We start from the raw sequence: 27,990 nt of genomic DNA, 5'->3' as shown, positions 1-27,990 counted from the left end.
TTGCTACCCAAGCATTCACAATATTCATTGCCTCTATTTACATCTGGAAACAAATGCGAGAGCCAAGCTCCTCTCCTCCTCCGACAAACATAAAAACACTTAAACCTATTTATGTAGCTGTAATTCCTGGGGGTGAATGATCATTTACTGCAGCCTAATCATTTTGTTAATAATTTCTCATAATTAATGCTTCCCTCGCACGGTATATGTTTAATTTGCTCAGCACAGTCAGCAGATGAAGACGCCAGCCTCCTGGGACCTGTGCCTGATACACACTGAGCATGTTACAGTTTAGAGGCCTTGTACTCCCGACATGGAAGTGTTTAGCAAAGCAATGTTGCAGGCAGGCATCAGTTACAGGAGGGGTTTTTAAAACACACACACACAAGTCAAATGTTCTGCATCAAAAAAAGGAAGGATGCATCGCCGTGGAAACTGCAAGGATCCTGCTTCTGCCCAAACGACAGCATCTCTCAGAAGATACAGGGCTGTGGAGTCGGTACACAAATCATTCAACTAAGACTACTCAGGTTATGAAACCACAACTCCAGGTACCCAAAATTGCAGGGCGCCTCTAGCCATTTTGTCACTCCAGGCGAGAAAACCTGTGCCCCCCCCCCCCCCAATGGCGCCCCACCCCCATGGCGCCCCCCATGAAAATAATCGAAATGCGGCAGAGTTTAACCAAGAAATAACCGTAAGGCGGCAATGTTTCACCAGAAAATTATTTTAATGCTGCAGCGTTTCACCAGAAATTACACTTATTGCGGCAGTGTTTCACCAAAAAAATACATTTCAGAAAGAAAATACATGTAAGGAAGCAGGCACACAGGGGGACATTGGGAGGCACAGGGGGAAAGGAGGAGGAATGACGGTCAGAAGAAATCAAAGGAAGACAGAAGAAGGCATAAGGGGACAGCAAGAGGCACACAGGTGGACAGAATGAGGTACAATAGGAGGCACAATGATGGGGGGGGGGGCAGAATGAGACACAGGAGGACAGGAGGTGGTACACAGAGTGGCAGTGGGAGGTAGAGGGGGACAGAAGATAGCGCATGGAGACAAAAGGGGGCACAAAGGGAGAGAGAGGGAGGCAGAGTAGGACTGAAGGAAGAACAGGGGGCAGAGGTAGCACAAGGGGGCAAATAAAGGAAAAGGGACATAAGGAGGCACAGGGGGACAAAAAGGGGCACAGAAGGAGGCAGAGGTGGCACAGGGGGACATAAGGAGGCACATGGAGACAGAAGGAGGCACAAAGGGAGACAGAAGGACAAACAGGGGGTCAGACATGGCACAAGGGACTGAGGGAGGCACAAGGAGACAAAAGGAGGCACAAAGAGGGAAAGAAGGAGGTGGCAGTTGCCTTCAACATACGCGAAGTAGATGCAGCAGAAGCAAGTAATAGAACACCTACGGGGAAGGGCTTAGTCCGGGGTGGGTTTAATTTGTGGCGGGGTTTAGTCCATCAATATGGCACCCCCAGGACCAATGGCACTTCAGGCAATGGCCTGTACTGCCTATGCCTAGAGGCTACCCTGCAAAATTGCTCCGACTCCTCGACTCCAACCAGAGGCATAGCTATGAAGCTGTGGGCCCGGGTGCAAGTTTTACATTGGGGCCTCCCAAGCACTATGTACACAGCAATTGATAAGGCGCACCAAAACCAAATCAAGGACAACCACAGTGTCAGAGGTGCGAGAAGGGGATAGGAAACAGTGCATTCATGATCACTACTATTCAAAGCATCTATAGAAGTGAGTATTATCAGCACAAGACCCATAAAGAGCAAATATTGTGGTTGAGGGAGGACCCCTAAGGGCCCCCTCTGGCCCATTGGCCCCCCATGCGGTCGCAACCTCTGCACCCCCTATTGCTACACCACTGACTCCAACTCCACAGCCCTGACAAGATGCGGTACACACTGGCAGGAAAAATGTTCCCTTTGTTGGAACTGCACAGATCCAAACATACAGTGGCTTAGGTAAGAAGCTATGGAATCCCCCCACTTCCCCAAGCACTCTATACATAACAATAGATACAGTGCACTAAAACCTGCCAAGGACAACTACACTGTAAGAGGAGCAAGAAAAGGACGAAGAGCAGTTTGTTAAAGGAGACCTAAACTCAGAGCTTCCCCTCTGCTCTAAACTATTCTTTACTACTATTCAAAGCATCTGTAGAAGTGATTATTACCAGCACAGGGCCAATAAAGAGCTAATCATGTGGTTGAGGGTGGGCCCCTCTGACCCAAGGGCCCCGGTGCTTTCTGAGGCCATCAGAATCAATGCTAGCCTATGAGAATATGCAGTGTCCATTTTTAACAGGCTGGTCACTGCGTACATTTTGCTAATTTTTATTCGTTGCTGCTGCTGTCACCGCCACTCAATTGGCTGCACGGAAGAAGTGCCGGTATACATATCCAAAAGCCCCATCAGAAGCATCAGGCTACGACTGGTTTGCAATAGACTTGGAATCCTCCCAGTCCACTGAGTGGAAGACCAAAGAAAATCCTTCCTGGTGCCCATATAAAAGTACATTTAACCACTTGAGGACCGCAGTGTTAAACCCCCATAAAGACCAGGCCATTTTTCTCTAAATGGGCCACTGCAGCTTTAAAGAGAAACTCCGACCAAGAATTGAACTTTATCCCAATCAGTAGCTGATACCCCCTTTTACATGAGAAATCTACTCCTTTTCACAAACAAACCATCAAGGGGCGCTGTATGACTGATATTGTGGTGAAACCCCTCCCACAAGAAGCTCTGAGTACCGAGGTACTCCTGGCAGTTTCCTGTCTGTGAACCCTGTTGCATTGTGGGAAATAGCTGTTATCAACTGGCAAAAAAACAAGGAGCAGCTACATTACCTGCCAGCAGTAAAAATGTCACCATGTAAATGTCAGAATGTAAATCAGGGATTTAACTGATTTTACAGTGGGCAAACATTGACTAAATCATTTATACAACTTTGCTGGTGTTAAGTGAATATGGCCCAATATAGTTACATAGTTATTTGATTAATGAATTGATTAATGAATAATGAATACATAATTATTGTAAAAATGAAGCACTTTTTTTATTACTTTATTTTCACTGGAGTTCCTCTTTAAGGGCTCGCTGCAGGGCCATACAACTCAGCACACAAGATTTAACACCCCCACCCCCCCCCCCCCCCCCCCCTTTTTTTCTCTCTACCAACAAAGCTTTCTGTTGGTGGAGTCTGATCGCTCCCAGGTTGTTGTTTTGTTATAATTTTTTTTTCCAGGTCCCTCCCTCCCTCCCAGCCTATGACAGCGATCGGCTGTCATAGGATTCAGTCTATGACAGTGGATCGTTCCTGTCTCTCCCAGGGGGACAGCCATGTCACACGGATGTCCCCAGTACTGCGCTGCCTCTAGATCGCAGCACTGTACAGACTAATTAGACCGCGCTTTCGCCGTCTAACAGTCTCTGAGCAGCGATCGCCGCTGGGAGACTGAAGGCGGAGCATCGGCGCCCTATCTTCTGCTAGCCCCATTGAAGGCCAGATCGGCGTGTAGTGGTCCTGGGGCTGGGTTCACACCAATTGGCGTGGAGCGGTTGGCAAGAGGTTAAAAGGAACCCAAGGTGCAAGACCTATGAAAGCTGCCATATTTATTTCCTTTTTAACAATACCAGTTACCTGGCTGTCCTGCTGACCTTTCTGGTCAGTAGGGTCTAAATCACACACCTGAAGCAAGCATGCAGCTCATCTTGTCAGATTTGTCAGACATGTGATCTGCATGCTTGTTCAGGGTCTGTGGCTTAAGTATTAGAGGCAGAGGATCAGCAGGACATACAGGCAATGTGGGAAATAAACATGTCATCCTCCATAACCCTCTCACCTCGGGTTCCCTTTAATGTTTATACGGATTAGATACATCATTAAAAATTCTGTTCTAAAGCAACCTGTGGTGCATAGAAAAGCCACTTTATACTCATAAAGGATGTTAAATAAAAGCTTTCACCACTGTCAGTTCCCATGACTGCAATCAAGCAACTGCTAGCAACCTCCACTACATTACAATGTTACCCCGACAAAGGACGCATTCTCATATCATCTGATAGACTGCTTATACAAAAAAATAAAAATACCAGTCCAGGTTTACTCGGTTACTACAGCCTCAATGGAGGTCAACAGAAATGCGTTAAAGGATACCCGGGGTGACCTGTCACATGATGAGATAGACATGTGTATGTACAGTGCCTGTGAACTATGATGTGTTCCTTTTTTTTAATTTAAATATCAGGTATGTAAGTGGCTGACTCAGTCCTGACTCAGACAGGAAATGACTACAGTGCGACCCTCACTGATAAGAAATTCCTCTTTATCTCTTTCTTGCTCTCAGAAGCCATTTTCTGCTAGGAAAGTGTTTTATAGTTGGAATTTCTTATCAGTTACATACCTAATATTTAACTATTTCAGGCAGAGAAAGAAAACAAGGAACACAGTATAGTTATTTGTGTGCTAGGCACTGTACATACAGGTCTATCTCATCATGTCACATGTCACCTCGGGTATCCTTTAAGGCATTTCCGTTGACCTCCATTGAGGCTGTAGTAACCGAGTAAACCTGGACTGATATTTTATTTTTTTAAATTTTCGTATAAGCAGTCTATCAGATGATATGAGAATGCGTCCTTTGGCACTGTACATACACATGTCTATCTCATCAGGTCACATGTCAGTTCGGGTATCCTTTAAAGTGGTCTGAAACTCTGACATAACATTCAATAAAAATGTGTTTTCCTACTTTTTATTACTCATACAGTTATCATATTTGTGCACACATAATATTGTCTGTTTACAAATTACAAGTTTACAAAGTGTAGTTTTTCTTACCCTGAAAGCTGCCATTGCATTTTATTCTTTTTTTATTATAACTGCTTTTTATTATATATTAAAATATTCTAATGAGCTATTCTGAACACCGTGTGTGCCTGGAGCAGAGACAGTTTCTCAGAGAGTGTTTGTTTACATTCCAGTGTTGATACATTTGTGTTTAACAGTAAAAAAAAAAAAAAAAAAACTGTTATCTCCAGTTTGGATGCGGATTTGAAGCTGAATAGCTTGAGAAAGTGCTTTGTTTAACCATTTCAGCGATGTTCTGCTATAATTTTTTTTCTGGGATAGTAGCTTTCAAGCTGTGAGGATCTCTTAGAGCAAAGTAGAAATGCTGGCTTTCAGACCACTGAAGCGAGAGGAATATGGAGACTGACATATGTATTTCATTTTAACCACTACAGCCCACGGGTGGTTTTCACCTTATGGACGAGGGGAATTTTCACATTTCAGCGCTTCTCCCTTTCATTTCCCAATAACCTTATTACTACTTATCACAACAAAATAATCTACAGCTTGTTTTTTTCACCACCAATTAGGCTTTTTTTGGGTGGTACATTATGCTAAGTATTTTATTCTAAATGCATTTTAATGGGAATAATGAGAGAAAAATGGAAAAAAAAATCAATATTTCTCAGTTTTCAGCCATTATAGTTTTAAGGTAAAACATAAAACTGTGGATGAAAGCCATATATTTCCTTGGCTCATTTGTCCCGGTTTTAGCAACGTTTAAATTCTATCCCTAGTACAATGTATGGTGACAATATTTGATTTGGAAATAAAGGTACATGTTTTCAGTTTTACATCCATCACTAATCACAAGCCCATAATTTATAATAATATACCCTCTTAACATACAGATTACAAAAAAATTTATTCCCTAATGTATGTGGGTGTAATATAACAATTTGGCCACAAGATGTCCTCGCACATTATTTCCTGTTCACGTACAATAAGTACGCTATATAGGAAGTAATACGTGGCCGTGTTACTTCGGAAGTGACGCAGGCATCTCATTGATGCCTGTGATCACATGGACCTAGAGGGGAGATTAATGAATGGGAACTTTGTTCGCATTCATTAATCTAACGATCGGCGGCGGTAGTACTGGAAACGAGCCAGCGGGAGGCAGCGTGGCGGCACGATCTAAACATGTTCACCGTTTTTGAACAAAAACAGTGATCATTCTCGGCGGACAGACATGGACTGGTTTAGGGAACTTCTGTCCCCTGCCACCATGACTATTGCAATCGCGGGGTTCCACCCACACAATCGCATGCACAGCCCCCCAAATTGCACAGATGTGAGTCTCAGGTAGCCACAGCAGCCATGGTTGTGAGACTTACGTCCGTGTGGCTAAAGTGGTTAAACAACCCAAATTGCCTGGCAGTCCTGTTGATCCTCTAATACTTATAGCCATAGACCCTGAACAAGCATATGCAAATCAGGTACTCTGAAATCTGACCTGATTAGCTGCATACTTCTTTCTGGTGGGTGTTTCAGACACTACTGCAGCCAAAGAGATCAGCAGGGCTGCCAGGCAACTGGTATTGCTGAAAAGGAAATAAATATGGCAGCCTCCACATCTCCTCACTTCAGGTTGTTCCCTATAATAAATCAGGTGCTTGCATTGATCAGGTAGGTACGGTGGACATACATTAATGCGTGTTCCTCTGTCAGGGGTCTGCTTATCCTCTTTCGCTAACAAATCATCCCCTGTTCTCACCTTGCCATACTGTATCCATCTCTAAAAAATTAGAACGTAAAAATCCTCCAGCGTTCTACTTTAAATCAGCTTGTTGGCGCTGTGTTTAACTAATGTACTGCTCCTCATGTCTAATGATGTTATATTAAATCACATTATCCTGCATTACATTACGTTACACCACATTATGCCATTGTAGTATATTAAATTATATATTATGGGCTCTATGTTCTGGAAAGCCTGCTAGTAGCTTTTCTGGAAACGTCATTTCCTGTTATGCTCTAAATTACCAGCAAAATTAGAGGATATTACGGCGGAACTCCGAGCTTCAGACAGCAAGATTACGGAAATTACAATCAGATCCGGATCAGAACAAAAATAGCAATGCTTAATTTAAAGAGGAACTGTAACCCAGGATTCAACTTCATCCCAATCAGTAGTTGATTCCCCCTTTCCTATGAGAAAACTTTACCTCTGATATTGTAGTATTGTGGTATCTGCCACAGTGTGATGTCAAGACCCTGGTCCTGACAGTTTACTGTCTGTGAGCCCCATTGGATTGTGGGAAATAATGGCTTTTACAACTGCCAAGCAAGCGGTATCTCACTCTGTGCATAGAACTCTCAGTAACGAAGATTCCGTACAGATCACCTGGAAGAACTAAAGACGTCACCACCAGAGATGTCAGAAAGTAAAGCAGGGAGAAGAAAGATTACAATGGGCAAACACTGACTAAATAATTTATAAGTGAATATTGTAAAAAATAAGCAATTTTCTTCATTATGTTATTTTCACTACAGTTCTTTAAAGGAAACCTGTAGGAAACAAGAATATGGGTAATGACAGCTTTCATTCCTTTAAACAAAATTGCCACTAGCCTGAGTGCCATGGTGATGTTTTGGTTTCAGTATTGCCACACCAGCAAATAAAAAAACATGACCCCAGGGGAGTCACAACATCTGAGGTGTATACTTGTATACTAGGGATGCTCAAATACGGCTTCGGAAGATATCCGGATTTTTGCTATCCGGATATCTCCTAGTAATGCTGTGCGGGCTGGGCGGGGGGGTCAAGCTTACCTCTCTGACATCATCTTCGGTCGTCCCTCAGCGCCTCCCACGATGCGCTCCAAGCGGCGGTCACCTGATTACAAACACTTCCTCCTTCCGGGTTGAAGGAGGAAATGTTTGTAATCACGTGACGCGCATGGAGCGCATCGTGGGAGGCGCTGAGGGACGACCGAAGAAGACGTCAGAGAGGTAAGCTTGACCCCCCCGCCCAGCCCGCACAGCATTACTGGGAGATATCCGGATAGCAAAAATCCGGATATCTTCCGAAGCCGAATTTGAGCATCCCTGTTGTATACTAATTAAAAGGATAACTGTACTTATGCCAGTGGGTACAGACAAAGAGGTACTGTATATACTCGAGTATAAGTCTAGAAATTTAGGTCCAATTTGCTTCATAAAAGTATAGGGGTCGACTTATACACGAGTCATGGGCAACACTGAGCACACTGAGTTATGTGTGTACTAATAGTGACATTCCGATTGGCAGCAATTTATCCATTTGAAAGTGATACTATGAGGAAAGGAAATGCCAAGAAAACACAGGTCTAAAAGTCCTGGCCACATCAATTAACAAGGAAAGGGGCAGGAGGGAAATGCTGGGCTGCGTAAATGGCTGCAATACTGTAAGCAGTGCAGTCATTAACCCCTCCTGGTCCCCAAGTACAGCTGTTAACTTTGCTGGATAGACTTATACTTGAGTCAATACAACTTTCCAGCTTAAGAGGGTTGAATATTGGAGTCGACTTATACACGAGGTTGACTTGTATTCGAGTATATACGGTAGTAGATACCTAGGTGTGGGATGCATTTTTTTATAACTTTACTTTGTAAATAAAGTTATCCTTCTAAGAAGTGCTGCAAGCAAAAAGTAAAAAAAAAGTGTAGCCTCAAATGTGTATGGTTTAAAGGCAGTGTTGTGCCTTTGCTACTACTGTAATGTTATCTCATATTCTGCTGAAAGAAGTCAGTATAGCCACACTTTCTATAGTAAGGTGATGAAGGGCTTGAGAGACTGAATTTGTTCCACTCGTCTCATACATTGGCCAGCACAGCTACAAACTGGCATTAGTCATCAGGATATAGCCTAGTCAGCTGGGTAGATGCAGTAAACGGTCACTGCTAAGGCTCATGGGAACCAGGGCTGTTTCTAGCCTTTTTGTCACTCCAGGCAAAAAAAAAAAAAAAATATGTAAACCATGTGGCATATAAGGTGGATGCTTAATACAGGGAGTACCCGAGATACAAGGAGACATAAGGAAGCACAGAGGGAGGCTAAAAGGGGAACAGGAAGAGCCTAGGCACAGTGGTACAGAGGGATGCAAAGGGGGGCAGAGGTAGCACAAAGTGGCAGTAAGAGGCTCAAGTAAACAGAAGAAGGCATGAAGGCCAGAAAAAGTCACAAAGGGAGAAAGAAGAAGGCAAAGGGACAGAGGGAAGCACAGGAGGACAGAAGGAGTCATAATGGAGGACAGAAGGAGGCACAATGGGGACAGAAGGCACAAAGGGGGAACAGAAAGAGGCATAATGGGGGAACAAAAGAGGAACAGGTAGACAGAAAGAGGCATAGAGAGACAAACGGGACAGAAGGAGGCACAGGGGAACAGAGGTGGAACAAAGGGACAGAAGTGGAGACACAAGGAGACACAGAGATGCAACGAAGGAAGCAGGGCAGAGGTGGCACAGAGGGATTGAAGGAGGCATAAAGTGGGACATAAAGAGGCACAGGGGAACAGAAGGGAGACACAAAGGGGAACAAATGGAGGCACATGGGGACAGAAGGGAGGCAAAGGGGGACAGAAGGATGCACAAAGGGGGACAGAGGTGGCATAGAAGGACACAGTGATGTCTGCTCATCCAGGGACCTGCGATGCTGCTGCTCCTCAGGACACCGAACTTCCTGCCGCTGCAAACAAGCAGGTGATAGAACACCTGTGGGGCAGGAATTAGTCCTCAGGGGGTGTGGCTTCATTCCAGGGCAGGGATTAATACAGAGACATGGTGCCCCTAGGACCACTGGCACTCCAGGCAATGGCCTGGAATGCCTATGCCTAAAAATGGCCCTGATGGGAACTGTAGTATTTTGCCTAATTCACAGGATGTACAAGAGTAAACGACAAAATACAAACACCCCTGCTGTTATTACAGTGCAGTGTGGCTAGACAAATGTCAATAGAATATTCAACTTTTTTTTTTTTAAGAAAACAAAAAGTTAAAATGAACCTATTTAGGGAACAGCTAATGCTTATGGGAGGGGGGACACTATCAAGGAGTTTGTACATACACCTACTGGTAAATTAACTAAATACATATAAATACTGGTAAGATAATTAGTTTCCCCAAAATTGACCAAGACTATGACAGAGTGGTGGGGATTAGATTGTGAGCTTCTCTGATTTACAGCTAGTGAAGTGAATATGCATGTTCTGCAAAAGCTTTAAGAGACTTGTGAAGAATTTGCAGGCAACGTGGTAACCAAGCAGCTCGGGGTGACCAAAAACCACAAGGAAAGTATAGGGGGCTAAAAGAGACAAAATCCCTCCTACTAAAAAGCAATGCTTGAATTGGTTTGCCTTCTTAAAACATAAGGAATTTACAATAATTCAGCTTTAGGTAAAAACTTAAAGCTGAATTATTGTAAATTCCTTCTGCTTTAAAGAGAATCTGTATTGTTAAAATCGCACAAAAGTAAACATACCAGTGCGTTAGGGGACATCTATTCCCCTCTGTCACAATTTTGCCGCTACCGCATTAAAAGTAGTCAAAAACAGTTTTAAAAAGTTTGTTTATAAACAAACAAAATGGCCACCAAAAGAGGAAGTAGGTTGATGTACAGTATGTCCACACATAGAAAATACATCCATACACAAGCAGGCTGTATACAGCCTTCCTTCAAGAGGTCATTTGTGTGTTTCTTTCCCCCTGCACCTCTCACCCACTGAAGAGTGACAGGCTGATTGTTTCTTCCTGCAGACAGCTCTGCCCAGTGTCTGTAATTCCTCAGCATGTGACTCCTTTCACAACAGAGGAGGATTTATCCAGCATGTAAAAGATAAGAGAGCAGAGAAAAGCTGCATAATCTAAATAACACACACGGGAGTGTGCATAGAGGGGCCTGGAGGGGGGGCGTGCATAACAGTAACAGATCCACAACACTCAAAAGTTGGCAGCCTTCCAGACACAGGGCGACAAGTCAGACAGGGGAAAGATAAGCTGATTTATTACAGAGACAGCGATAGTAGAAAGTGCTGCAGTATGCCAGAGCACATTAGAATAGGTTTAGGAACTTGTAGGATGGTAAAAAACAGGATGTAATTTTTGTTACAGAGTCTCTTTAAGAAGGCAAACCAATTTAAGCATTGTTTTTTAGTAGGAGGGATTTTTGGCCTCTTTTAGTCCCCTTTACCTTTCTAGTGGTTTTGGGTCACCTTGAGCTGCTTGGTTATGCTGTTGTACTGGTCCAAGCCCTATCCCATACAGCCATATCGATCCCTGCCATGCACTGGGAAGGACCACCAGTCTGAAACAGGCTGTCTGCATGTGGGGTTGATGTGGCTGTGTAATATTTAAAACTATAGGCTTGCTAGACACCAGCGGTTCTGGATGCTAGTCTGTCTTTCATCATGAGCATAAAAAGATAATCTGCATATTCAGTAGCGGTGCATTGCATGCAACTTTATTGCATGCAAATATATGATGTACGTTTTTTCCCCTCATGAGAAAAATGTGACATTAATTTTATGAATTTTAGCAGAAATGCGATTCTTTTTGATTTTCATTAGAAGCAACAAACATTTTCACACATTCTGAAGTGAATTTTAATTTTAAGTGAATTTAAGTAGAAACTCTGCCTGAGAAGAGCAGCTTTGATTGACAGGGCAACTACCCACTAACTAGTGAGTAGGAATAGTTAACAAGAGGTCAGTGGGAGGGAGAAGGCACCCCAAAAAGTAATCATGGATGTAGTAAATATAAAATGGCTTACCTCTAACAAGAAGGGGCAACGCCAATATAGGAAAGAAATTTTAATAATCAGATACAAAAATGCGTTTCGCGGAGCACAGTCCGCCTCCTCAGATCAAATAAAGGAGTGTCTGGGTACTAGCCAGGGCAGGCGCTACTATAGAGGCAAAGGGGGCAATTGCCCCGGGGCCCCGACCTTTGCTGAGGCCCCCCAGCGTCGACCCTGCTACACTCTGCCTGCTCCTCCGCTCGCAGTGATCCCCAGGGCCCTGCAAGTATAATAACCTATTGGCACCGGCTGCACTCTGAAACACGCTGTCTCCTTCCAACTCTATGAAGCGGCGCGTGTTTACACATGCAGAGGGGTAATGGCGGAGGGCCCAACGCTACAGTCTGCCCCAGGGCCCCTTAACTCCCTTGCCGTTCCAATTATTTCGGCAAGGGGGCGGCGCAGCACTTTTTTTTTTTTTATTATTTTTTTTAATACATGTAGCTAGCCTAGCGCTAGCTACATGATTGCCGCAGACAAGCGGCATCCCCCTACCTATCACGATCGCCGACGGCGCTCTCTGCAAGCAGGAAATCCCGTTCAGAACGGGATTTCCTGCTCGGCTTCCCCCATCACCGACGTCATGGACGTCAGAGGGGATCCCGATCTACCCCTCAGCGCTGCCTGGCACTGATTGGCGGGGGGGGGGGGGGGGCGGGTAGCGGCGAATCAGCGGCGGCGTTCGAGATATGCACGCAGCTAGCAAAAAGCTAGCTGCGTGCAAAAAAATTAAATTGTGAAAATCGGTCAAGCGGGGCCTGAGAAATCCTCCTGCGCAAGTTACCCCGAGCTGAGCTCGGGATAACCGGCAAGGAGGTTAAACCGGCCCTGTGGTTAGCCAAGGTTCAGAGCTTGGAGTGTGTACCCAAACAATCGTTTTTTCTGGAGTGCGACCCACACATTTGAAGACGACAAGCCCGAATGTGGACAGGATTTCCTCTCTTGTATTTATGCAGAAGTTGACATTAATATACTACACCAGTGCTGTCCAACTGGCGGCCCGCGGGCCGCATCCGGCCCGCCAGGCCACCTGCTGCGGCCCGCTCGTCTCCCTGGGATGCAGGCATGGCTTGCGCTATGGGCGCCATGCCTGCTCCCTCTTATTGTGTCCCCGCTGGCCTCTCCGGTGTCCCCGCTGGCCTCTCCTATGTCCCCCTGCTGCCGCTGCCTCTCCTATGTCCCCCCGCTGCCGCTGCCTCACAGATCAGACCTCACAGATCGCGGCGACTGATGTAAACAGAGGGCGCATGGTACCCGCACGGAGTACGTCACATGCGGAAGTGAATCATTAGTCACTACCGCATGTGACGTTCTGCCGCGCGGGTGTCATGCGCGCGCTCTGCTTGCTTCAGTCGCCGCGATCTGTGAGGTCTGATCTGTGAGGCAGCGGCAGCGGGGGGACATAGGAGAGGCAGCGGCAGCAGGGGGACATAGGAGAGGCAGCGGCATCGTCAGCGGGGACACCGGAGAGGCCAGCGGGGACACCGGAGAGGCCAGCGGGGACACAGGAGAGGCCAGCCCCAGAGGTAACGGGCTCGCTACTGGTGGGGGCACCTGTCACTAGCTGGGGGGGCTCCTGTCACTATCTAACTGGGGGGGCACCTGTCACTATCTAACTGGGGGGGGCTCCTGTCACTATCTAACTGGGGGGGCACCTGTCACTAACTAACTGGGGGGGCTCCTGTCACTATCTAACTGGGGGGGCTCCTGTCACTATCTAACTGGGGGGGCTTCTGTCACTATCTAACTGGGGGGGCACCTGTCACTAACTGGGGGGTCACCTGTCACTATCTAACTGGGGGGGCACCTGTCACTAACTAACTGGGGGGGCTCCTGTCACTAACTGGGGGGGCTCCTGTCACTATCTAACTGGGGGGGCACCTGTCACTATCTAACTGGGGGGGCTCCTGTCACTATCTAACTGGGGGGGCACCTGTCACTATCTAACTGGGGGGGCACCTGTCACTATCTAACTGGGGGGGCACCTGTCACTATCTAAGTGGGGGGCACCTGTCACTATCTAAGTGGGGGGCACCTGTCACTAAAGGGGCATTCTGCTTATTTATGTGAAATGCTGTCTATTTATGTGCCTCATGACTGCTGAATTTGTCTTGTTGGGGGCCTCATGATTTGTTGGGGGCATCACGATTGCTAAATTTGTCTTGTTGGGGGCCTCAAGATTGCTGAATGTGTCTTGTTGGGGGCCTCATGATTTTTTGGGGGCCTCATGATTGCTAAATTTGTCTTGTTGGGGGCATCATGATTGCTGAATTTGTCTTGTTGGGGGCCTCATGATTTGTTGGGGGCCTCATGATTGCTGAATTTGTCTTGTTGGGGGTCACATGATTGCGAACTGTGAGACTATGGAAAAGCTGAATCGTCATCATGAGACAATAGCATTAAACCTACTTTTTTAGCTTTTTAAAACGGAAAATAAAACTGGGAGGTTCTAAAAAAAACCCCACATTTTTCAGGAGTAGGATGGATGAAATTGTTTATCTTCACAGTTTATTTTCAACTTGGATTTTCCATAATGTTCATGTATGAGTTAAAACGTTTGTATGTAGTTTAAATTGCTGTTGCCACTTTGCGATAAGTGACTTTTGGGTTGCAGTTTGGGCACTCGGCCTCCAAAAGGTTCACCACCACTATCCTAATCTAATGTCCCACATTGCTAAGTTCATGTAAATTTGTCTCCACCCGTGGCCACACCCGCATTCTGGTCCATGGCCACACCCATTTTTCGGCGCGGCGCGCTATGCGCGCCGCTCAATGGAACCCTCGTGTTTTCTGGCGCGCATAACTTCACCATTATTTTAAATTGCATTTTGTGAAAAGTGCTGCCAATCTAATTATCCTTTAATTGCATTTTTGCCGGGGGGGGGGGGGGGGGGGGGGGGGCAGCGGCTCTAGCAAGAACCTTCGGCCCTCCACCATGGGGTCTGAAAAAAAAATGGCCCTCCATGCCCATGAAGTTGGACAGCACTGTACTACACCATAAGGGGCTCCTGGTCTCCCTCTGCATTTTTCTTGCGTCTGTAGGAAGTCTTGGGACTACTCTGGGCTACACACCTCCTCACAACGAGAGGTCAATTATTCTGAGTTGATACTAACATTATCCAGCTTGAGAATTTATCAATCCAATGCAGAAGCTGCAGCAATTGGTTGGTTTATTCTCCCTTCCTTTAGCCAACGTTCTTTTTCTTCCACTTCCGTTCAGTGAAGTCACTATCACTCTTAAAGTGGACCTGAACTCTTGCACAAGACAGAAGGAAAACAGAGAAAGGCACCCTGCATTTCCCCAAACTTTTTCGGTCAAGGGCCAGGTCAACATACTTCAGACATAGCAATAAAGCACACAGAGACCGGCACTACGATAGCGTGTTAACAATTCACTTCACGTGAGCTTGTGAATAAAACGATTCCTAGGTATGTCTCGCATTCCAAACTTGCGTGCTCAGGATCCAGAGAAAAACAGGCATCAAGTTCATTCAACAAGTAGGGATAATTAGAAATAAAGCTCTTTTTACACCAATGGTGCAGTGCCGGATCGCTATATCCCTACTTGTTGAATCAACATACTTCAGACTGCTGGGGGCCGGAGTATACATAAAATGATGTAGAAAAACATAACATTGTACCTAGGCATTGTAGACAGCTTCTATTAACATGTGTAGCCCTAATGTCTCCCATTTAACATGAGCAGATAGTGAGCCCCCCAACTCAGCAAGTGCAGTTATTATGTCTCCAACACAGCAAGTGCAGATATTGTGACCCTAACATCAGGGCTGTGGAGTCGGTCCAAAAATCCACCGACTCAGACTCCTCAGTTTAGGATTCCACCGACTCCGAATCCGACTCCTCTAATTTGCATATTACAATTTTGTTGATTAAAAGTATGTAACATGAAATTCGTCTCTTAACTGCCAACGCTTAGGAATTTTACAAGACAACTGAAGTGAGAAGGATATGTAGACTAGGGCTGCACGGTTTTTCGGTTCAAAACCGAAACCGCGGTTCGTGCCCAGACGATCTGGTGATCGTCAGTATCCTCGGTTTTTACTGAGTGCCTGCCCGCTGCCTGCATGCTTGTCTGGCCCGCCTTCCGCTGTGCGCTGATTGGCCAGAGCCGCCAGAAGCAGTGAATATGTATTGTGGTTAATGAGCGGGGGCGGGTCCATTCGAGCGAGCGGCACACAGCTTTACCAATCGCTGGATAGCGATGGAATGACGGCAGCGGTAGGCGGAGCTGTACAAAAACAGCTATTTCCCACAATGCAGCAAGGTTCACAGACAGGAAACTGCCAAGACTACGTTCTTTTCTTGTTTTTGTGGAAGGGGTTTTACCACAATATCAGCCATATAGAGCCCCCAGATGATCCATTTGTGATGGGGTATCAGCTACTGATCGGGATAAAGTTCAAGAGTCGGAGTTTCTCTTAAAGCAATCATCCGCCCGCAGTATCTGGCTAAACTATACTGGGGGCATAGTGAATTTAGTGCCAAAGTTTGATTTGAAAAAAAATCGTGAAAAAAAATCAAAATTGCAATTTGAGAGAAAAATCGCAATTTCAATTTTTACCTAAAATCGTGCAGCCTTAATGTTGACTACTATATTTATTCCCTTTAGACTAAAACTAGTCCTTGGTAAGAGTACTTGTAAAAGGTACAGACCGGAACAAAGAGCATCTATCAGGCCCTAGGCAATGTAACTGTGGGTACATGTAAGAATGATGTGCAGGTACTCTGCAGGGGAATGAGGGGATTCTTCCTCTATTACACATTCTTCATGCAAAATCTGAACAAGGTTTATGGGTGATAGACAACACCTCTGTGTTCAATGTGCACAACATTCTCAGTGGATTCCCTGCAGCTCTGTGGGGAGTGCATATGTAGAGTAAAGTACTAATGTGTAACAAAGTAAACCTGAGACAGATGAAATTAAAGTTTTATACATACTTGGGGCTTCCTCCAGTCGCCTTCAGGATAATCCGTCTCTCGTTGTCCTCCTCCACCACCTGGATCTTCTGCTATGAGTCCAGGTACTTGAGCCAGTCGGGCGTAGTGCGCATGCACACACTCCGCCGCCAGGAGCATACTACACCTGTGCAGCACTACTGCGCAGGTGCAGAATGTTCCTGGCTGTGGGAGCGGCATGCGGCCGGACAGCGCTGACTGGCTGAATTACCAGGACTCATAGCAGAAGATCCGGGTGGTGGAGGACAGCGAGGGACTGATTAGCCTGAAGGGGGCTGGAGGAAGCCCCAGGTATATATAAAACTTTACTTTTCATCCGTCTCAGTTACCCTTTAATTTGTAGTCACCAAACCAAATTTTAACAACATATCAAATTATTTGATTTCATCAGCAAAGGGAGTGCATACATTTACATAAATCAGCATCAATGCAGAATTATTTCCATCTCGTTGACCATCTCTATTAGTGACACGGCTACACATCAGGCTTTATTCTTACAGCATAGATGTTATTTAGTATATATAAGAGATTCCTGTGTACACATCATATATACAATCACAATCAGATATGTATATCTGACCTTAAAAATACGGGGACTGCTTTATTGAAGCAGCACAAGTAACTAATTTTGATTGGTTTATTTCATTTTTGTGGACTAAGCACAGCTATTACTGTATATATACATTATTTTTAATGACTATTATCTGAGAAATAGAACATTTTATCATATTTTCTATTTTAATTACAGTTACAAATTCATTAGGAGTCGGAGTCGGTGCATTTTTTCCCTCCAGACACCCAAAATTGCCCGACTCCACGACTCCGACTCCACAGCCCTGCCTAACATAGCAAGTCATATGTGAGCAGGGCTGTGGAGTTGGTACAAAAATCTTCCGACCCTAACTCCGACTCCTCAGTTTATGAAACCACAACTCCGACTCCAACTCCGGGCACCCAAAATGGCTCCGACTCTTAGTCTAATATTTAACAGGGCTGTGGATTTTGTACAAAAATCACCCGACTCCCGACTCCTCAGTTTATGAAACCACAGACTCAGACTCCAACACTGGGTGCCCAAAATTGCTCCCACTCCGACTCCACAGCCCTGTATGTGAGCCATAATGTCACCAAATGGCCTGCAAAAGCCTGCAGCGCAATCCGAATAAGTATTTGCCAGCCAGACAAAGAAGCATACCCAGGTGACAACCTGCCGTCCAATTGGACAACCGTGAATGATTGGAAGCCAGTGTATGACTTCTTTCTGGCTTCCATGTGAAAGGGTGGTGCTATTCTATATGTGGGCCGCCAATTTTTAAAGATACAGCGGTGTGTGTTTGTGTGACGGGGGCCAGTAAAAAAGTGTTCGGCCCACGGGCCTTAGTTTGAGGACCACTGCTGTATTTACTAAGAGTTTAGTCCAGGCATGGGCAAACTTGGCCCTCCAGCTGCTGAGGAACTACAAGTCCCTCAATGAATTGCAGGAGTCTGACAGCCACAGTCATGACTCATAAAGGCAAAGGCATTGTGGGATTTGTAGTTCCTTAACAGCTGGAGGGCCAGGTTTGCCCATGCCTGGTTTAGCCTGTCTAATCCCCCCTCATCTGTGACTAATCCCAAGTGTAACCTGATCCACTAGCTGTGTCAGCTAACTGCCTCGGCAGAGCAGCTAAGGTTGACCCTATGTCTGCTTCTATGAAACAGGGTGTAGATACACTGCAGATTTATTTGTATCAGCCGTAACAAAGAAATGTTTTTTCTTTAAAGGTTATTATGCTGTTCATCTCTTAGAGCAGAGAGGAAGTTTTGAGTTCAGGTCTGCTTTAACAGCAATGGCAGCTGGGAGAAGCGTGACTCTGGAGGCTTGCAGTCACACATCTCCTCAGGATCCGCAGTGTGTAGATGGCAGCGCTCTGTAATTGGCTGAATCGCTCCCTCAGTTGGGCTGGCAGATTCGCAGCAGCCTTCAGCTCACATAAAAGGTATTTCCCTGCACTGGATCGCGCAGCCTATCATTTCCTGCTCGCTATGTGCTGACCCCATTCAGTCAACTTAGCTAAACTAGACACCATTTCACTTTTTTTTACCCCGAAATAGAAAATTAAGAGGTATTACTGGCTTAAATATAAATCAGCCACTTCATTTGATGAGTAGAAAAAAGAAAGCGTAGTTCATTAAAGCATTTAGAAATGAAGGCCAAGGAGAGATGCAATCAGGCCTCTGACATTTAGCCGTATAGGATGAGCTATATTTATATAGAATATACTGCAGGAATTACACCCGCAAACTGGCCACGGGAATGGTACACTTGCCATATAAGCAGGGAAGGCAGCCATATCCTGAGGTAAAACTAGTACATAGGCATTAAAAATACAGCCGGCAATGCTAAAAATAACCTGCTGTTAAGCATCCCTATTAACCACTTCATATCTAGACCTGGTTCCCCCCCTTATGGACAAGGGCAGTTTTGTTATTTTAATATGTCCCTATCTAAGCAGCAATAACTTCAACCCTACTTATGAAAATAATGGGGGGGGGGGGGGTTGGAGGGAAAAATGCATTTTTTATTTTAATTTTTACCCAAAAAAAAATACTACTGTAGATAAAAAACATTTTATTTGGATCTTTTTCCAGTTTATCACAATACTTACCGTAATTATGTTCCTGACTGTCACAATTTATGCTGATGATATTTGATTCTGAAAGGGCGTTTTGGTACAGCAGGGGCAAACCCAGGAGTTTCAAGGGGGGGATTCCTGAAAGGTCTCCCTCAGCCACACAGAATACAGTATAATAATATGGTAGGACATCATGCTGGATACACATAATGCAATTTCTCATCCGACTGACAGGATCTGACAATTATTCCTTATGCTGGATACACACGGTGCGTTCCCGCACTCGATGCGCCGCTCGATTCCCGTCGTTTCGCGGCCGCTCAATTATTTCCGACATGTCCGATTCGCGTTTCGATGGATCGTTCGGTCGATTTGGCATACTTTACATGACAATTGACCTAACAATCATCGAAATGTGCTTGGAAATGCTCTTGGTGTGCACCAGCCCTTAAATGATTTTTGTACCGTCCCACAGCCCTGATTTTACCTGACTCACCTGCCCAGCCATAGATGTCCCTGGTAAAGAAAAGAAATAAAATAAGTCTACACTTCTGCAAGCCTGGTATATGGTCACAATCACACCGACTACCATCTCAGAAGAGGAGCACCTCATGGAGCAGCAGATATCACACCGACTACCATCTCAGAAGAGGAGCACCTCATGGAGCAGCAGATCCGGAGCTGACATATTTCAGCTGATCTGGGATTCCGGCAGTGTGGTCCATGTTCTGATTGAATATGCTGGCTCTACTGAAAAAGACATGTCCGCTGCAGCTTTTCTGAAGCACCGGCGTAAATTAAATTAACCAAGATGTCTGGGGACTGGTTGATTTTATGCTCTACCGGCTATCCACAAGCTCTGCCAAGAGCCAAAAGGTTTAAATGACAGTAGCGGGGAAGTGTTTCAGCTGAACAGTGTGTTCTGATACCACAAGACAAATGGAAAGGAGAAGTGATGTGAGATGGTGACCACATGATAAGCTACTCCGCCCAATGACTTATTCTCAATCAATATTGTAGTATGTATCTCCCATATGGAAACAAAATGTCTAGGAATAGAAAAAGGCCTCTATGGATGAATAGAAAGGTTAGGGATAAAATGAAGAGGAAAAGGAATGCCTGTAAGATCCTAAAACAGGAGGGGACAGAGGCTGCACTAAGCAATTATAAGGAGTGCAATAAAAATTGTAAAAAAGAAATTAGGCTGGCAAAGATCGAAGCTGAAAATCAAATCACTAGGGATATCAAATCTAACCCAAAGACGTTTTACAAGTACATCAACTCTAAAAAAAGAAAGGTTGACTGTATTGGACTCCTTAAGGATGAGGGTGGGAACTCAATGGTGGATGACCAAGGTAAGGAAGAGTTATTAAATGCTTTCTTTGCTTCTGTCTTCACAAGGGAAACATCATTGTTGCAAATTATAGATGCAGAAGAGTCTCAATCTTCTAACTGTAATATTAAATACTTAACGCAGGAAGAAGAGAAGGCAAGACTAAATAAATTAAAAATAGACAAGGCACCTGGCACGGATGGCATGCATCCTCGGGTCCTAAGGGAATTAAGTTCAGTTATAGACAAACCCCTTTATCTTATCTTTTGCGACTCTTTTAACTGGCAGAGTCCCAGTGGATTGGCGTACAGCCCCCGTTTTCACATTATTTAAGAAGGGCAAAAGAATCAGATCCAGGAAATTATAGACCTGTAAGCTTAACATCAGTTGTATGCAAACTATTTGAGGGGTTACTAAGAGATACTATACATGACTTCATAGTAGAAAATAATCTTATTTCTCAGCATCAACATGGGTTTACTAAAGACAGGTCCTGTTTGACTAACATGCTCAGCTTTTATGAGGTAGTGAATGCTAATATGGATATTGGGAATGCTGTAGATGTGATATACTTGGACTTTGCAAAAGCCTTCGACACTGTTCCACACAAAAGGCTGGAGCAAACGTTGAAGATGCAAGGACTGGGGGAGAGTCTGTGTGCATGGATAGGGAACTGGCTAATGGACAGAAAACAAAGAGTTGTGGTCAATGGATCATACTCAAAATGGGAGACTGTTAGCAGTGGGGTCCCACAGGGGTCTGTACTGGGTCCAGTGCTCTTCAATTTATTTATTAATGACCTAGTAGATGCAGTACTGAGCAATGTTGCTATTTTTGCAGATGATACAAAACTGTGCAGAAATACCAACTCTCAGGAAGATAGGGACATGTTGCAAAAGGATCTGGATAGGATGGCTATATGGGCGCATAAATGGCAGATGAAATTCAATGTTGAAAAATGTAAAGTCATGCATTTTGGTCGTACCAATGGTCTAGCACCGTACAAAATAAAGGGGATACAGTTGGGGACATCAATCTTGGAGAAGGACTTAGGAGTACTCATCGACAACAAGTTAAATAATTGTACTCAATGCCAAGCCGCTGCAGCTAAAGCTAACACAATTTTGGGATGCATTAAAAGGGAAATAAAAACTCGAGATGCTAGCATAATGTTGCCCCTGTTTAACTCTCTAGTAAGGCCACATCTGGAATATGGAATTCAGTTCTGGGCACCACATTACAAAAAAGATATTGCAGTTTTAGAGCAGGTGCAGAGACGAGCAACAAAATTGATACGTGGGATGGAAAGTCTCACTTACCAAGAAAGGTTAGATAAACTGGGTTTATTTAGTGTAGAGAAAAGACGCCTTAGAGGAGATCTAATTAACATGTATAAATACATCAGAGGGTAATATTATAGCTTGGCGGATGAGCTTTTTGTCCCTAGGCCTTCTCAAAGGACTAGAGGACATGATCTGCGCATGGAGGAAAAACGTTTTAGTCATTTATTTAGGAAAGGGTTCTTTACAGTAAGAGTGATTAAGATGTGGAATGCATTAACACAGTAAGAGAAGTTATGGCAAATTCTATACCGGCATTTAAAGGGGGCTTAGATGCTTTCCTTGTGTTGAAAGACATCCATGGCTACAATTACTAGGTAATGCCAAATGATGTTGATTTTATCGGATTGCCATCTGGAGTTGGGAAGGAATTTTTTCCCTTTTGGGGCTAATTGGACCATGCCTTGTAAGGGTTTTTCACCTTCCTCTGGACCAACAGGGCTATGTGAGGGAGCAGGCTGGTGTTGTACTTTGTTCTCTGGTTGAACTCGATGGACGTATGTCTTCTTTTAAACCCAAATAACTATGTAACTATGATTCTGGGTAGAACATGTAAACCAGCCCTAACATACATAAACAAGCGCCAATCATCTAATAGGTGTAAAACGTCCAAATCCAGACATTGATCTAAATACACCAAAAGGGAGCAGCACTTTTGCACAGCCTGTGCCCTGCAATGTCACCCAAGAGATTAGGTCTCGAACCCTATTGATTGAGTGTGTGTACAGGCCTTAAAGGAAAACTGTAAGGAGAGGAACATGGAGGCTGCAATATTAAATTCCCTTTAAACAATACCAGTTGCCTGGCAGCCCTGCTAATCTATTTTCCTGTAGTTGTGTCTGAATAACACCAGAAACAAGCATGCAGCTAATCTTGCCAGATCTGACAATAATGTCAGAAACACCTGATCTGCTGCATGCTTGTTCAGGGTCTATGGCTAAAAGTGTTAGGAGCAGAGGATCAGCAGGATAGCCAGATAACTGGTATTGCTGAAAAGGAAATAAATATGGAAGCATCAATATACCTCTGACTACAATTGTCCTTTAAGACTGGCTGCTTCCTACTTCTCCCCACCTCTCCTTCCTGACGTTATTTGGATGAAAAAGGGATGGGGAGGAGATTGGACAACGATCACAGACCTGGTCTATTCAATAAAACTACAGCGCTATCTTGACAAGTAAGCAGAAGAAGGAAAAAAAATTCAGGGCCCATGCAGTCCGGTACTTTCAAGATTTTTTTTTTTCTTGCAAAAAGTACAGACCTGTTAAGCGAAAACCTTGTACATCAGTAGTTATTGCAAATTAACCATGACATGCATTAGAGGACAACTAAAGTGAGAAGTATATGGATGCTGCCATATTTATTTCCTTTTAGGCTACTTTCCCACCAAGACTTTGTGTTTTAGGGGACATTAAGGTCGCATAACGTGCCCCTAACGCAACGCATGGTGGTGTTGAACGTCAGATTGAGCCGCGTTATGCAGCTCGCAAAGCAGCCGCTCCAGGTTAGTAATGGGAAGTCCGGATCTTTTTAAGGATTCGGATCATTTGAATCGGATCATTGAAAAGACCCGGATCTTTGAACCGAATCATTTGAATCATTTTACTAGGGAAGCAGACTGGGTGAAATGATTAGCAGGACAGGACTTTCCCTGCACTGTACATTCTGTATGTTCCTGTTTCTTCCAGACAGACATCCGCTGTGAACCGAATCTTTAATTGTGATGATCTGGACGATTCGACTCACAAAAAAGATCCAGATCAAATGAACGATTCGTTCATGATCCGGAAAACACTACAGTTCCACCACAAGTCTCCACAGTGCAGTGAATATTAATTAGCCATGTGGCTGGCCGCAGAGGTGGAGGGGAGACCTCCTCCTTCAGCATTACTGAGCATGTGCAAACAGTCTAACGCAGCTTAGCCCAGTATAACGTACAGCATACAGCACTTTATTTAAACGTGCTGCGTTACTATGTAACGCAACGTGGGCACTGTGCACAGCACAACTGATTTTACAGCGCTGTGAGTTAGGCTGGGTTACTGGCTGCTGTAACGTGGGACTTTAACATCCCACTGTGAAACCAGCCTTAAAGGGAACCAGAGATGAATAAGGAAAAAAGATTTTAAAACATAACTGGGGCTTCCTCCAGCCCCATCCGCTGTCCTCCGCTGCCCGCAGCTACGAGAACTGGGTCCCACCATTGACGTCACCGGAGCCAGCCTACGCAGGAGAAGTGCGCCCTCAACGTATCTCTCCAACGGCTGCTGGAGAGATACGCAAACAGCGCAGTTCTCTTACGCTATACTGAGTCCGACTGATGGAAGTGCGGGGACCCGGTTCTTGTAGCTGCGGGCAGCGGAGAGCGGCGGCGTGGGAGCGATCCAGGCGGATGGGGCTGGAGGAAGCCCCAGACATGTATAAAATATTTTCCCCTATTCATCTCTGGTTCCCTTTAAACAAAACTAGTTGCCTGGCAGCCCTGCTGATCTATTTGGCTGCAGTAGTGTCTGAATCACACCAGAAACAAGCATGCAGCTAATCTTGTCAGATCTGACAATGTCAGAAACACCTGATCTGCTGCATGCTTGTTCAGGGGCTATGGCTAAAAGTATTAGAGATAGAGGATCAGCAGGACAGCCAGGCAACTGGTATTGCTAAAAAAAAAAATTAAGATGGTAAACTTGAGTCTGAACTAAGATGCAAATAACAGTCTCTTGGTTAACATCCTACTTGAAGGAGATTCTGTGACTTGCTGCTAGAAGCGGCTAATGTGCAGCGCTACAATTACACGCTGTTATACAGAATAATAAGGAGGTGCGGGCTCACTTATGTAAGGCTGCTGCAGGAGTGTGAGGCAGTTCAATGACTTTCAGACTGACTCATGTGCTCGCTATGTGCTCAGGCAGCTCCACTGCGTACAGTGCTGATTCGTGTTGTCGTTCTGTCATTATGTTCACACCTGCTGTATAGAAAGCTCACATATTCCTCATTAATGGCTACAAACTCACTTCCAACTGAATTCTAAGTGCATTTAAAGAGGAATGTGAGAGCCGCAGCTGAATGCACAGCTTGGATACAAGTATGTATGGCATGGTCCAAATTGGGGCTATTGTCATTGGATCTGCTGAACATGCGCTGCGAGCTACAGTCTGAGCTTATGCAAACAGCCTCAGTCACCAGCACTGTATGCTCACAGGAGCCTGAACTGTGTGCTCTCATCAGTATTAGGAAGCATTGAAGAGGAATTCCTTTAAAAGCGGACCTGAACGCAGAACTTCCTCTGTGCTCTAAAAGATAAGCAACATCATAATAACCTTTAAACAAAAACATTTCTTTGTTACAGCTGATACAAATCCTGATATATATATATACAGTATATATATCTGCAGTGCGTCTAGTCTACCACCTGCTTTCATGGAAGCAGACATATTGTTAACTTCCTGTGTTTACAAATCAGCTTTCTCCCGTGGCAATCAGATGACACAGCTGAGAGATCAAACTACAACTTCTGTTTAGGCACAGATAAGGGGGGGGACAGGCTAAAATCTCTAAATACATACAGGGTGCATTTCTCTGTGTTTTCCTGTTCTGTGTAAGAGGCTCAGGTCCACTTTAAGTGAACTCACACCAAGTTCACCTGCACGCACTTTCATCAGCCTCGTACTTTTTGGTATCACCAGCAATCCCAAAGTGTAGCCGAAAATCACTCTAGTGGGACCCCTAGCCTAATCCTGACTTGCATGCAATTTTTCTGCTAATTGTATGCAGCTTGGAATTCTAGCCAATCAAGCACACTTCCTGTTAATGCTGATTGGCTCCATTCAAAGCTACCTACAATCTGCATTCATGCCAGACCATGTATTATTAGTTTAACCATTTCCTGTCAGGGCAGTAAGTGAAGGAAATTCTACCAAATACAAATCATTGTATTGTTTTTTCTTGTGGTCAGCAGCTGGGTCATTTATTGAAATCCCTGGCCGGTATTCGTGTGAGCTTCTCACCCTCAGAACATGGAAAGCCCCATACACATACGAGGACTGTCACCCAATAGGGACCGGGACTTGGTCCCTCAGATTACAGTTTGGAGCAGGGCTGTGGTGTCAGAGTTGAGGAGTCAGAGCAATTTTTGGGTGCCTGGAGTCTGAGTCTGTTTGATAAACTGAGGAGTCAGGGATGATTTTTGTACTCCTTCCATAGGTATGCAAGGGCTATGTGGTCTGAGTTGAGGAGTCAAAATCAAAGCAATTTTGGGTACCTGAAGTCAGGGATTTCATAAACTGAGGAATCTGAGTTGGATGATTTTTGTCCTGACTCCACAGCCATGGTTTGGAGTTGAGGCTGTAAAGACACTGCTGCCGCCCTGCAGGCCAGCGATGGGTCTGTTGCTGTGGTAGGAGAAGGGAGGGATGACACCCAGCGCACAACGGAGGCACTGCCCGTGGACAGGTTCAGTGGGAAAACAATGCATTCCGCAACTTGCGCTCCCTCTTCATGCACAAGTGCGGCCATGTTGCGCCTGTGAACGATCAGCACATACGTATGAAATCTCAGCCGGGAGACTTGGGCGCAGGATACAGCCGATATATGGCTTGCCCTGCTCCTGCACAAGTCCCGGCAGCGGTTATTACTATTCCCCCTCCAGGTTCACGTGGATGGAGGGGAATGATGTAATTCAGTTTCCAGCTATTGCCGGGGACCAAATTATAGTGTTTTAAAAGTAACTTCGGCACCGAAGTTACTCACTGTGCGGCGCTATAGCAGTAATGCCTATTACGGCCTATGGTGGTGCCGGCTGCGCCCAAATCTCCTGCGCTGTTATTACAGCACTCGACGATCAGCCGCGCCATATGCCGGAGCTGCTCATGCACAAGCGGCTCTGTGCTAGTGCCCACGAGCGGCCATACTTGTGTCGGCACAGTACGCCCCGCTCAGGCAAGAAGTGGGACATAGCTGTGAACTTCCAGAGGGACATATCTATGAATATGCTGCCGGGAGACTTGGGCACAGGATACAGCCGATATACAGCTCACCCTGCTCCTGCACAAGCCCCTGGCGGCATTAATTACTATTCCCCCTCCAGGCGGCCATGGATACTGGGGGAAAGATGTACAGTAATTCCGCTTCCAGCTATTGCTGGTGGCCGAATAACAGTGTTTTGTAGTAATTTGTGCTCCATCTTTTGACGACTCATTACTCACTGAGCGCCGGAATTCATATTACGGCCTATGGTGGCGCCGGCTGCGCCCAAATCTCCTGCGCTGTTTTGACAGCGCTTGCCAGAGGATCCTGACCTCAGAAAGATCAAGAGACTTCCCTCTACCTAGGATAAGACTTTTTTGTTTGTTTAGGTTCACCACGGGTTTACTTTAAGATTTATTATTCCAACCATTCCCTCTGAAAGCAACTCATTATTAGTGTGATAATGTCTGTCTATGGCTATTTCAAATACTCAATTTAAAAAAAATAAAATTAAAAAGCCTTTTTGGCAAGATTTAGGTATACAGTCTGGCTGCTATGAAAGTATATTAATCATTAAACGGGGATGTCAAACAGTTAAAATCGGCGCAGTTTATTGCAGCAAATCCTGTAATTCAGCATTTAATTCTGCAGAGCTACACAAGTTTCGCACAAGTACATGATTCTTGGCATCCTGCAGGAAAATCCCCAGAGTGGGTATGGATGCCAAGAACACATTTACAAAGCCTTCCATAACAAGTGAAACCTTCCTTGCGTCCAAATATTTTGACTAATACAAGAGAGCGCATCTGCACACAAACATGCCATATGCAGCGCTGAAACACCAGCCCTACAACTCCCGGTTACCCGCCGCGGCACCGCCAGGAACACAGCCAAGAGGCAAGACAGTTCCATTATTACAGCATTGCTCCCACTCCAGCTCCTGCATGCTGGCAACACACTGTGGTGTCGCTATACCGCCCCCTACTGTTGTGGTGCAGGCTTATCCAGCAGTGGCTGGATAGTGTACAGGTTAAAGGGGCACTATGGCGAAAAACTGTAAATTTTAAAATATGTGCAAATAAGAAGTACGTTTTTTCCAGAGTAAAATGAGCCATAAAT

General features: G+C 45.0%; 1 protein-coding gene across 48 annotated transcripts in view; it reads right to left on the bottom strand.

Moving 5' to 3' along the window:
• RIMS2 (regulating synaptic membrane exocytosis 2) overlaps positions 1-27,990 on the bottom strand; it is an 816,797-nt gene that overhangs the window by 363,209 nt on the left and 425,598 nt on the right. The window lies entirely within an intron of this gene.

Source organism: Hyperolius riggenbachi, chromosome 5 (assembly GCF_040937935.1).
Source record: "Hyperolius riggenbachi isolate aHypRig1 chromosome 5, aHypRig1.pri, whole genome shotgun sequence".
In the NCBI taxonomy this organism is placed as follows: Eukaryota; Metazoa; Chordata; class Amphibia; order Anura; family Hyperoliidae; genus Hyperolius; species Hyperolius riggenbachi.
The sequence above is the reverse complement of the archived record's forward strand: the minus strand, read 5'-3'. Positions and strand labels throughout refer to the sequence as shown.